At 35.3% G+C, this 14136-nt stretch overlaps 1 pseudogene; it reads right to left on the reverse strand.

The window, feature by feature from the left end:
- Positions 1-1100: 1100 nt before the first annotated feature.
- LOC138321699 (uncharacterized) overlaps positions 1101-14136 on the reverse strand; it is a 32489-nt pseudogene continuing 19453 nt past the window's right edge.

Consider the following 14136-nt stretch of genomic DNA (forward strand, 5'->3'; position numbering starts at 1 on the left):
ATATTATAGGCTCTAATCTAATATTATTTTATTTTGATATTATCTATCATTTATTTAGTTGGTTGTTCTCTACTGAAGGTATGAACATGCTTTTTGTATATTCTTTATGTACCAAGGTAAGCTACAAAAAGGAAATTGAATACATATATATATACATAAAAAGAAAACACAACTATAAAACAGTTTTTTCCTCCCTAGCGCTTTCTCGGCTCATGCCGGTCTTCAGGGGATTGAATTCTTTTATTTGTAAAACATGACGTCATAGTACAATGACGTCATAGTAAGATTACGTCATGACATGGTACATAGAGAATACATGGTTAGTATCTTACAATACAAGGTTTATTTTGGTGCGAGACTTAGGAAAGCCGAGATGACGAGGCTTTGCCGAGTCATCTCGGCTTTCCGTGTCGAGCACCAAAATAAAACTTGTATTGTAAGATACTAACCGTGTATTCTGTTTATCCTGCAACCATTATGACATTCAAAACGAAAGCAAATTGACAGTTATTTTCTTTGTTTCGCTCGAAGCGAGACGCTTCTTTGATGCGGAGGTACAGATTCATTCAATAACCGAATGAGAGTGTACTCCTTTTTACTGCCGTGGGAAATAAATAAGCGCAATCACGAACAGTAACCGTAATTCTATTCAGTGTGATATATCACTGAAAGGAAATGAAAATACTCATATAACAATAAATACCCAGTAAAGAATTACTTCACAATACATACCTTTGCCATGAGCCAAGAAAAAGACGACACCGCCATACGAGATTTTCGATATCGTAAAAATGACGTCATTTCGGTGAATGTGACGTCACGTTTTAGCGGGACTGAATGACGTTTCATTCACTGGAAGGTTCAAGTTCTGGGTCAAGTTAGAAAAAGTTCCGTCAGATATGGAACGGATTCACGTGATAGTATTGACGGATAAAGCATTTCGTATTGACGGATAAAGCACAAGTTTATCCGGCAGTAGTAATCGGTCAGTATGTGGGACAGTTGCAGTTTTCTTTTTATGTATATGGAAACCAACACATGGACACGGTTCTTTTTTACTTATATATATATATATATATATATATATATATATAGTTCTTCAGATAAAACAGGAATGTCTACCTCAAATATTTTACTGAATGTAGCTGCTTTAATAATAGCATCAATAAGCTATGGTTTAAATGATCGTAATTCCTTCCTAAATTACGTGTGGTTAAACATGTTGTATTATGATGTCACAAACAGCACATGGTATTTTGTTACCAATATATGCAAGAAATTACAGTTGTTTGTTCTTTTGTCACACCACATACGGCTTCAAAGTTGTGAGTGTGAAGTCCGGATATATTACGCTATCCTGTTCATGGTGTACTTTGGTTGTTTCAATCGGCGCCGTAATTGTACATTTCTAAGAAACCTCTAAACGATACATTGTTTATAAACGGTCTGGTCTACTTTCCGGTCAAAAGTCATTTTCTATATCACCATTGATCGTATAAAAGATGTCTCTTCCAAATAAGTCTATATGGTAAAGAAAGTAGGAAACAATTAAATAGACATCAATTTTGTCAAAACTTTAATGTTGTTGCAGCCAATTGTTCCATTTGCTTCACTTTTTCAGCTTGAACTCGGTGAAGCAGAATGGTAGATTATGTCGATCACAACTTCAGAGGCTAGGAAAGTAACAATGCAACAGAGTAGATAAAATGTTTTTTCTAGGATTGCTCTATTGTATTTAGTTTTTCATTCATCTGATGACAGAGATCACGTACCTTGTAAAATCCAACGGGTACGTTATCTGTAACCTCGAGATTACGGCACAAGTATTTGATATCATCGATTGACTTTTTGATTCGATCCATTTCTTTCACTACACAGTTCATAATTAAGTTCTTATGTAGATTTTCTCTTAGCGAACTTTCTGAGAACTCTTTACGGATGATTTCTTTAGACCATCTATCCAGGTAATATTTTGGGTTTTCCCTGTATAATACCAAGTCTAATTGTTCATTTGCTGCAACTACAACATATGACAACAACCCAAATACACGTAAAGGCATCCAAATAGGGAGTGCCAACATAAATGTGCCAATATATTTCCAATATACCTCCCTGGGATGTTGTCCAAACGGTAACTCATCTGGTTCTGGTGATGATGTTTCACCTTGCAGAAGGTTTTCGATCCTTTCCAGGACGTTGTAGATTTTCAAAGTGGACATTCTGTCTTCCAAATCTTGTATTGCTTGCTGATTCATTGCAATATGTTCTGTAAAAGCGTTTCTGATGAAGCCTCTGATGAGGACACGAGCTGTAGATTTAATGGAATCATACCGTTTACCGTCAGGTATGACATGGTCTTCCCAAGGAAACATATGCTCCTTTTGTTCCAGGCTATTCAAATATTGATGTAAGCCCTTCACTATCTTGTTTACAATACCATCAGCTAATGCACCGATCTCTATGCTTTCCTTATAACAAAACATAAAACAAAACATAAATAGTGTTTAGTTCTCATTGTTGTAAGCGATTTTCACCTAAGCGGCAACCGGAACAACCGGACAAGTTACTGAAACGGATATATCATAAGAAGTGCTTACTTCTATGAAATACGATTAGTTTTTTACTTTAATAATGAGATATGCCATTTAATTTCTTGAATAGTCAGCGTCATAATCACAACACAAATCAGTAATGTGGTTAAATAGTATGATTTATTTAAAGGTAGGTTTCGCCCAACCGGAAGAAAAAATGAAAAAATGAAAAAAAAAAAAACATTTTAAAAACACCCCAATGATTTTCTGTATGCGTATTGCATTGAACAAAAGTGCCTTGAATACAAAATTGAAGGGAAATTCTTGATTTATTACGATGTCAGGCTGACATAATAATATGCAAATGAAGCTGCGATGGATTGTGTTGTTGAAGTTTCGCGCATGTGCATTGTTGCGTACTAAAAGTAACAAAAATGGCTGAACCAAAGGGTATGAGAAAAATAATGTATCTGAATCGGCAACAAAGAGGAGGAAATAAGAATGGAATCGGTAGCACCCTAGGATATATCTAGGGAATGAAATTCAGAGATGGCATGTAGCAATATAAGAAAAAGAAGCCACATCTTAAGAGGAACTTGCCCGGATTCTGTTGGGACTCGTGTTGCACGTGATGAGATAAATTTCAACACATAATGTTATGCCAGCGGACATGCAGTGGGAGACTACTACATATATGTTTGTTTTAGCGAGCGTATGTCAGTAACATGAAGTGTTTTAGATTATTTGATATGTATAAACAATCTATCACACTTCGATTTGTTGTTGTTGTTTTTTTCTACTAACATACCGTGCCAAGACTGTCACTGCTATTTGACATTTTGTTGCACGCTTCCGTTTGTTGATGCGGCCTCGTTTTGGAAAAAAAATACGTCATGTTCTATGTAAAGCTTGATTATGCTCTATTTTTAGAGGAGTTATTTCCTGGTCAAGCTAAGCAACTGACCACCGATATTTTACGATATATGCATTGAAAATGATCTGAAGATTATATCTATGTACAGGGATAAATTTCAATTTCGTAGTCTTTATATTTCATTGGGCGAAACCTACCTTTAAAACTAACATATAAACTGAACCAGCTAAACACAGCTAGTCTTCAGTACACTATGTACAGTAGGTCCATGAAATAAAAAAACTGAAATTGATTAGCAGACAAAAATACGCCACCTATCTGCATATTTTGAAGCTGAAGTGTATATGAACTTCCAACAGGAAATTAAAAAAAATATCAAGAAAACAAACGTTGATATCTATAAAGAGGCATGGTTTCACTTATATCGGCCCGTCTCGTAAATATCAAATATGAGGTTTCTAAATGCATATGTTAATATATTTCACATCTAATATGTAAAGTACCGTCGATGAATTTGTGAAAAAGTAGTTTGTAAAATGCAATAGATAATCTATTACACGACAGCGACGTTACATAGTCGAGCAATTTGTGAATTTTGGTGGGGGTTTTCCCGACGTTTTTTAATAAAGCGCATATCGGAGGATCAACTTTTACAATTGAACATCCTTTCAATGTAATAAAATAACACATTGGAAATCGTGTTCCTAAAAATGTTCTTTCGATGTGGTTGCACTTAACGAGATCAACTTAGTTGATAAGACATTGTACCGTATTTCAATATCAGCGAGACTGTATAAATGAAAACAGTGACATTATTCAGTTTCATGTTTGTATATATATATGTATAGTGCAAGTTAAGCCACCGCAGATGTACACCGATAGGAATATTTAGAATACAGCTCACTATCATGTTTTTTGTTGTTTTTTGTCGTTGTTTGATTGTAATTTTTTATTATTTGATATTAAATAGAAATCCTTTGTAATGCAAATAGAAATTTTAAATCATTGATTTATATCTGATATTAAGTTAAGTAAACATGCAAAATTTCTTTCGAAAAATGTCCTCACGAGGCATGCACGATCTATCTGAATACACGATATTTATTTCTGAAACAGGAAGAAGTAAATACCTTTGCCTAGCAAAGTCAACTTTAAGCCTAGGCGATCCTAATGCCCACCTGACATATATTTCACAATTCAAACTGTGCTTATTGTATATTTGTTTATTCTAAACACGGAGCCTTCTGTATCAACTGATAACCCAACGGTCCCTGATATGTACATCCATCGAGTAATTCCAATAAAACCTAAATTGCATTTCATTTCAAATGTATTGCAGATTGATTACTATATGTATAAAATATTACAACTGGATGTACAATAATATATTGTGTAATGACTATTGGAAAAACGGGAGAATGCACAAATGATATAAAATTACAAAGAAGAGGCCCATGGGCCTTAACGGTCACCTGAGTTTGAATATATAATGAAATAAATTAAAGACATATAAACACTATATACTGGGCCTTGAACTTGAAGTTGGTCAGTGATTTTAAAAATTTGACGTTTTAGTCTATGAAGAGTATTTGCTTCCAAACCTGTGAACTTAGAAGATTTTTAGTCATTTTGACCCTGTTTGATTCCGCCCCTCTAGTCCCCCAGGGGGTCAGCGATGACAGATATGGATGTTAAAATGCTATATCTCAGGCTTATAATTCTAATCAAGTTTGACTCATTTCCTATAAAAATTGAGAAAATGTTCATAAATGTGTTTTTTCCTACATAAAGTAAACTTGAACCCCTCCCTAGGGTCATATAATTAACAATTTTTGTAAAAAAAAAAACCCCACCTAACTACCTTCTCATTTATAGAGAGTATTTGATTCTACCATTTCAAGAGTTTTAGCCTATTTGAACCTTTTCAGCCCCGCTCCTCTGCCTCCAGGGGGTCGGCCAGGACCAATATAGATATGATATCGATATTAAAATGCTATCTCAGGTTAATAATTCTAACCAAGTTTGACTCATTTCATATTTTCCTATATAAACTGTAGTAAACTTGACGTCTTCCCCAGGGGGAAATGTGAGACCCCAGGGTCATATAATTCACAATTTTTATAAAACACCTTAAGACCTTTTCATCTATAAAGTGCATTTGATTCTACCATTTCCAGAATTTTAGAAGAAGATTTTTGATGTTTTAAGTCTATTTGACCTTTTTTGCCCCCCCCCCCCCACTGCTCCCAGAGGGCGGCCAGGACCAATATGGATATGATGTAAAAATGCTATCTCAGGCTAATAATTATAACGAAGTTTGAATCATTTCCTATGAAAATTGAGCAAATAATGCTCATAAATGTGTTTTCCCTAAATAAAATATAGTAAAGGTGACCCCCTCCCCAGGGGGAAACGAGAGACCCCAGGGTCATATAATTCACAAATTTGATTGGCCTTATGCCTTAGAAGATTTGTGCAAAATTTCATTTAAATTGCATTAGCAGTTTTGGAGAGGAAGTCGAAAATGTAAATTGTTTATGGACATACGACGCACGACGCACGACGGACGACGACGGACAAAATGCGATTGGAATAGGTCGCTTGAGACTTCGTCTCAGGTGGCCAAATAAGGAAGAAAATGTTTATATAAAAACAAGGATCACTCTGCTTATTATTCTATTATTAATGTGTTTTTATTAATACAACGCGTAGCGCTTGTATTATAGCTATCTGGTATACTATATGTGTAGGACTTGCCCTACAATGAAATCTAGTGGTGACCTTTTGAAGCATTTCATTCATAAACTTCCATTTATAAATTTTCAATTCATAATATTCCTTTGGACCAATCAAAAGGTGGCCTTCCCTTTACTGCATAACTGTGTAGGCAGTCATGGGAAGCCTGCCTATTGATTGGTAGAATTCGCAGTCTGTGTGTAGAATACACACATATCTACTCCCTGACTGTCTGTACATGTGTATACATACAATCTATACACGCTGGTGACTCATCTGTCAAACTTACATACTATATGTAGATAATAATACAAATTGGATTTACTATCTAAGGCTTATAGACCTCAGAGTTTTAAAAGTAAACCAATCAGAGTTACTTTCTGTTTACATTAAAATAATGTTTTTAAATGATTGTTGATAAGACTGTCCTCATGTGTGCATGGTTTAACCTACATAAGTATACAAAACACAAAAGTCAAGAGTGTAGGACTAAAATTAATTTTAATGAATATAAGTCTTAAATACTTTCTTTATTATGAAATTATTTATTTTATGTTGGGATTTTAATTAAAAAGAATGTCAAACAAACAACAGAATGGTGTATCATTATGTCATAAAATCAATAGAACTTGAAACTAAAAATCACTATGAATTATATTGTTATTTATAGTAGTACTGAATTCCTCAAAGCTTATCAATCAAAGTTCTTATTGAATACTTAAACGTATACTGGTTTCGCCCGATGCCCAGACACAAACTGTGAATACCGACAATCTAAGGGGCACATGCATGAATCTTATTACCTGCCGAACACATGTACATTTCCCTAGCGAATTAGGAATGTTACATATGAATCCTTTCTCTAGCAACTTCCTGGTATCCGAGAGCAAATTTAAAGTTACATACTTCGTATTGAAAATGTAATCTGCATTAAGTTTGGTAATTACAAGTGAAATTTTATTTTTGTTTCTAGTAGAATATCATAATTTAATGCTAATTAAAAGTTTAATTTTAATCTTCTATGTATTTTGGCAAAAATGAAGTCAAAATAAATCCGTGGGAAATTATACACTGTACCACATTAGAGACATTTTGGCGATCGAAGTACATGTACAACTTTTAGCGGACGCATTAATTAATTTTCATTGGCACTATTTGCGATTGAACAGAAAAAACCATGTGTATGCACTGGAGTACTGGAGTCTTGGTACATACGCGCCTGAATCTTCACCGTTATATACATAAAGTTCATGTTTTTGTATCGATATATACATGCGTCAATGCCAAGTGATTTGATCAAAAATGAAACTAGACATGTATACTAGGCATACATATATCGCCCCTTATAACATTCAACCAGTAAATTGAAATTAATAAACCAGAAAAAGCACATTTATGCATATTATTTTCAAATAAACATTTTTATCGCATAACTAGCCTGTCCAGCCATGTCATACGGACATGTCAAAAATATCGTACGACACAGGTGTAATAACATTTTTATGACGTCACACGTAGTTCTGACGTCATAATCTTTATATGACGTCGCATGATTGTCTCAGTAGACGGAAATGTCACATCCGAGCCGGGTTCCTACTTTTTTTTATAAGTTTTCCTTATATTTCTTTTAATAAAAATTATGTGTTGATAAAAAAATTATAATCTTACATCCGTGACTATGTGATGTGTTGTTTGATAAATTTCATATCACGTAGCCACTTATGTAAGATCCTCTATTTCATAACACGGATCGCCTTATGTTTACCGCCGTCGTCCTAATTCTGTACAGTAGTTTACTATCACTGCGGCCGACGGCAAAACAGCAAAATAAATATTCATTTTTAACAAATATTACGCAGAAAATCTTGCATTTAATTGGTGTTTTAAACCTAAAATAAATTGGTGTTTTCAACCTCATTCTTAGGTCATCGACATAAATTTTTCTTATGTTATTATTGTTTTAAAGAAATATTCAACTTTTGAAGTGAAAAGGTATTGGGTTTAAGGACATCCTTTATTTGAAATACAGGCATATTATTTGCTATCAGTTTGAAACACAACTCCATCTGATTCAGAATATCATCCGACTATTGTTTTAGTTTTTAAATTTTCTTTGTAATATGTTAACGTCATAGATATGTCATGTCGCAAACACGTCATCATATCGAATAAACAAGAATTTTACATGCGGTGTATATGCAATAAAATATTGAAAGCGTGTCGATATCTAACATACATACCTTTTCGTATGTGGATTCCATGTCAGTGATAAGGCCTTTTATAATTTCAACTTTCTTCTGTTTCTCCTCAAGCGATAATATTGTGTTGGCTACCGTTGCATATACGAAGGTTTTCATATGTTTCAGCAACTTGAACAGGAACCTTCAGCACAAAATAGAAAGTGTTCTTGAAGAGAAATATTTTTTTGATATTGTGTTTTAGTCATCCTAGGACCAAAGTTGGAGACAAGTCTAAAAATAATGATAGGTTTGCTATGAAAACATATGTATAAAGCCAAAAATTGTTTTTTTTTTAAATCATTATATTTATTGTAACACAAATATTTTTTACCAATGTTTTCCATTGTGATATCATAATTATCTATGCTCATTTCAAGACTTTCAAGATTCTTAAACTTCAACTATCAAAATCCAAGATGGCTGTCTCTCGGCCATCTTGTTGACCGATCGGTCAACTACGTTCCTAGTAAAACATGCATATGAAATTTGAGAAAAATCCCTGCAGTACTTTCAGAAAAATAGTGATAACAAGAACTGTTAACGGACGGAGGAACGGAATGACGGACGAACGTTGGACCATGGTCGAAAGGCGACTTGAATGGTTTTATTAGTTTAACGTCCTATTAACAGTGAGGGTCATGTAAGGACATGCCAGCTTTGTTAATGGAGGAAAGCCAGAGTAACCGGAGAAAAACCAACGAAGAGCAGTCAGTACCAGTACTGCGGCCCCGATTTGAATAGCGCACTATCTGATGATGGTGGGCTAAACAGTCATCAACTAGAAAATTGACATCAGTTAAATGCGAAAAGAAGTAAATACATTTTAAGATGATGATTTTTTATTTGATAAAAAAAAACTCAAAATGTGTTTTTCAGATGACGGCTGTGGCGGTCATTTCGAATATCGGATTAACCCAATAAATAACAACACTATGTCGGTACCATGTCTGGACCTTATCAGGCAAGTTTCAGCAGAATCCCAAGGGTGGAACTTTAGGAGAGGTATAAAATGTGAAAATTAACTGCACATAGCGAACAACGACGGAGGAAGCATGATGACTATAGGTTATTATAATCCTTAAACTAAATTATAATTACTTAATTATTGTCAAACCTTTTTATTTTTGGTTTTTAGTTTCGTTTCTAGACATTTCGAAGTCCTTGGCATTTTCCCATCAGACAAATTTAGGATATTTTAGCTGCTTCGTAATTTGAAAAAAAAACAAAAAACAAATAACGAGTCACTAAAGATTGCTCTCATTTCTCACTGCGTACGATATTGACTTTATTATCATTACAAATCATATCCTAAATACTATACACTAGTATATGTACCTTCTGTGGACTTCCGACCGTGCGTTGCCACAGTGCTCAACTGTTTCGTGAATCTTGTTAAGGACGGCTTGGTAATCTTCTGCCGCTGATTTGTAGTCTTCAGGTATAGTGTTTGTGTTTTGCAGCTTTAAAACCTGTAAAATATGTTTTCGTTGAAGTAAATAGTGAGGCAAAGAAAACCAGTCTAAATGCGTTCATTTGCTTTCCAAAAGTCCCTTCATATAAAAAAAGATGGTCAAGTTCTGCTTACTTTGTCCACTTTTGACCATTGAAATTATGGAAAAGCCCCATGTAAGTTTAGTATTTAGATTTTTTCTGAAAATGAATTTGCCTACCTCTCTGAAAGCGAGGCTGCGTGGAAATGTCAACACGAATATAGTCAGCCGGCAGAACATTTTAGGATTCCTATCATATAAATTAACCTCTTCTCATGCAGAGCGATTCTGACGGGAAATTTGAATCTGACGTGAAATTTGATTCTGACGGGAATTTTTTTTTTCATTTCATAAGAAAGTAAACTGGATATATTAACTTCATTGTACCGACTTTAGCCTACCTTTTCCCAACTACTTATTTTCATGAGTTACGTACTTTTTTCACAAAGAAGATTTCAGTAAATAATTAGCAAGTTGTTATGGTCGATGCGATCACTGAAATACGTACATAAGTTATGTTACACTTTTAAAATGATATAACTTTTGACCTGTACATAATTTTTCAAAAATAATTTGGAATTTAAAGGCATACAATAGGAAGTTTTGTTTGAAAAAATCACGTGAAAATATTTGACGTCATTTGGCAAAATGATAACGTCATCAATGATGTCATCAATATATTACTACTATTAGTCATTGAAGGTACCATCACACAAAGAAAACAGTATCAGGTAGATGTAGTAAAATGTTTTTTATGAAACAAAATCAGAAACACAAGTCATCAGGAAGAAGAGACAACCAGAAATTGGAAAATTATATAGAATGAAGCTATACAGAATTATCAAGAGGATTGAAGGAAATGGAATTTTAGGGAATCGGAATACTGGTAGGCCTAAATGTGTGTGCAATAATGAAAATATTGACGCTGTTCAGATTGTGATTACGAAAACACCAGAAGGTCAGTACGAAATGTCATGAAGGATTTAATTGGAACAGTTAGCCGGATGAGTGTATACCGCATGCTTCAATTTGATTTGAAATTGAAGCCATGCAAGGTTAGTGTTATGCAGCATTTGAAACAATCAGATATTGATAATAGATTTGAATTTGCAAACTGGATCTCTCGGCAGCCAGATGACGTTTTTGGTAATATTGAGTTTTCAGACGAAGTTCAGTTACTTAATGAAATGTGGTAAATAAACAAAATTGTCGATTTTTGAGTTCTGAAAACCAAAATTTGACCATGTTGTTGTATTTACTGACCCTTTTCTGTTTTCATGTGACATAGAACAAACACGTCTGCTTCGACTTCGGCCATGTTTATTACATAGCACCATGAGGTTGCATTAACATTACAAATAGGCACAAATATCGATAAGTAACACCAACACTGTATTCAGGTTAACTAACCGAATAAATCTAATACCAAATACTGCATATGTAAAACCCTTTTATGATAAGAAGATTACTGTTTGGGCAGCCCTGGACTCATCTGGAATTATTGGTCCATTTTCTTTGATGATGATGCCTCTGTTCACTAAGAACGCTTCCTGAGGCTACTGATATCTGCCTGCTTTGAAGAGATATCAATTCAGTATGGTTCCAACAGTATGGTGTCAACACAAAATACGGCTCGCTGTGTCATTAAAGTGGCCTCAACATTTCACGGATCGGTATATATCTTACAAGAACGCATTTGTATGGCAACAGCATTCTCTAGACCTTAGCCATTTGGGACTTCTCTCTGAGGTGGAGCTATCTGAAGGATAGTCCTGCATTCAACCTATGCCAACAAATACTGATGACCTCAAAATAGCAATCAAAAAGAAAATCATCGGCATTCTCAGAGACATGTGCGCAGCAGTTGTTGCAAGACAAGGGTTTGCGACAGTGATATAAACAGAAAGGACCAGGAGCACATTTTTTGAAAATGTCACGCTCCATGAAAACTGTTACTAATGGCAATAATGATCGAACATCTTTGTAATATATATTTACATTAATCCAAAAACATTTCAAATACTAGTAGGGGCGACACTTGAAGGAGTGTTGCGGATAAATGAAGAGAGAAGAGAAAGGGAAGATAACTCTTGTTGTTACTCTTAACTGGGACCAATTCCATTAGGTTATGAACAAGAGGCCGATGGGCCTTAATGGTCATCCTTCTATTGGCACAATACAACACCTCAAAGAATAAAGTTATGGCACACAGTTAAGGCAATACAAAAAACCTATTTCATTAGAAGTCCAGGTCCAGATATATTAAATGAATTAGACCATAAATGAAGGTCCCTTGATCCCCACTATGCTGCAAATCCAATATCCAGTCTCAAGGTAGTCATTTATGTTACAGGCTCAATATTAGGTCTCTAGGCCTTTATGTTATTCACACGAAGTCGTTCAAAAGATTTAAGCTAATTTGACCCCTGGACCTTGAATGAACGTCAAGGTCATTTGTTTTAATAAACTTGGTAGCCATTCATTCCAGCATGTCACAAGACCAATACCAGGTCTCTAGGCCTCTTAGTTATTCAAAAGACGTTGTTTAAAGATTATAGCCTTTTTGACCCCTGTGACCTTGATTGAAGGTCAATGTCCTTCATTTGCACAAACTTGGGTCCTTCATCCCAGCATGCCACAGGCCCAATATCAGGTCTCTAGGGGTCTCAGTTATTCACAAGAGGTCTTTTAAAAGATTTTAGCCTATTTGATCTGAATGAAGGTCAAGATAATTTATTTGAACAAACTTGGTAGCCCTTTATCCAAGCATGCCGCAGGCCCAATATGAGCACCCTGGGCCTTTTGGTTCTTGAGAAGATGTCATTTAAAGATTTTAGCCTATTTGACCCCTGTGACCTTGAATGAAGGTCAAGGTCATTCATTTGAACAAACTTGGTAGCCATTCATTCCAGCATGCCACAGACCCAATATCAGGTCTCTAGGCCTCTTAGTTATTCACAAGAGGTCGTTTAAAGATTTCAGCCTACATATATATTTGACCCCTGTGACCTTGAATGAAGGTCAATGTCCTTCATTTGAACAAACTTGGTAGTCATTCATCTCTGCTACCACGGCCCAATATCAGGTCTCTAGGCCACTTACTTATTCACATGAAGTCGTTTAAAGATTTTAGCCTATTTGACCCCTGTGACCTTGAATGAAAGTCAATGTTATTTATTTGAACAAATTTGGTAGCCATTCATTCTAGCTTGCCACAGAACCAATAACAGATCTCAAGGCCTCTCAGTTATTCACAAGAAGTTGTTTAAAATCTTTAAGCCTATTTGACCCCTGTGACCTTGAATGAAGGTCAATGTCCTTCATTTGACGATACTTTGTAGCCATTCATCTCTGCATGCCACGGGCCCAATATCGGGTCTCTAGGCCTCTTACGTGTTCACATGAAGTCGTTTAAAGATTTTAGCCAATTTGACTCCTGGGCCTTGAATGAAGGTCAAGGTCCTTCATTTGAACAAACTTGGTAGTCATTCATCTCTGCATGCCATCGGCCCAATATCAGGTCTCTAGGCCACTTACTTATTCACATGAAGTCGTTTAAAGATTGTAGCGTATTTGACCCCTGTGACCTTGAATGAAAGTCGATGTTATTTATTTCAACAAATTTGGTAGCCATTCATTCTAGCTTGCCACAGAACCAATAACAGATCTCAAGGCCTCTCAGTTATTCACAAGAAGTTGTTTAAAATCTTTAAGCCTATTTGACCTCTGTGACCTTGAATGAAGGTCAATGTCCTTCATTTGACGATACTTTGTAGCCATTCATCTCTGCATGCCACGGGCCCAATATCGGGTCTCTAGGCCTCTTACGTGTTCACATGAAGTCGTTTAAAGATTTTAGCCTATTTGACCCCTGTGACCTTGAATGAAAGTCAAGGTCATTTATTTGAACAAATTGGTAATCATTTATTTAAGCATGCCACAGACCCAATATCAGGTCTCTAGGTTTTCTTAATTAATTATTCACAAGAAGTTGTTTAAAATCTTTTAGCCTATTTGACCCCTGTGACCTTGAATGAAGGTCAATGTCATTTATTTGAACAAACTAGGCAGACCTTTATCCCAGCATGCCGCAAACCCAATTTGAACCAATATTGTAATGACATCCGGATTGTTGTACAGTACTTAATGCGTCTAACATTCCCTCAAACGCGTTTTAGATTCGTTTGCGTTTCTTTCGTTTAGTTTCGTTTGCGTTTTGTTTCGTCGAGCGTTTTTCGTTTGCGTTTCGCGTTTTCGTTCGTTTG

This window comes from Argopecten irradians, chromosome 4, assembly GCF_041381155.1.
Source record: "Argopecten irradians isolate NY chromosome 4, Ai_NY, whole genome shotgun sequence".
NCBI lineage: Eukaryota > Metazoa > Mollusca > Bivalvia > Pectinida > Pectinidae > Argopecten > Argopecten irradians.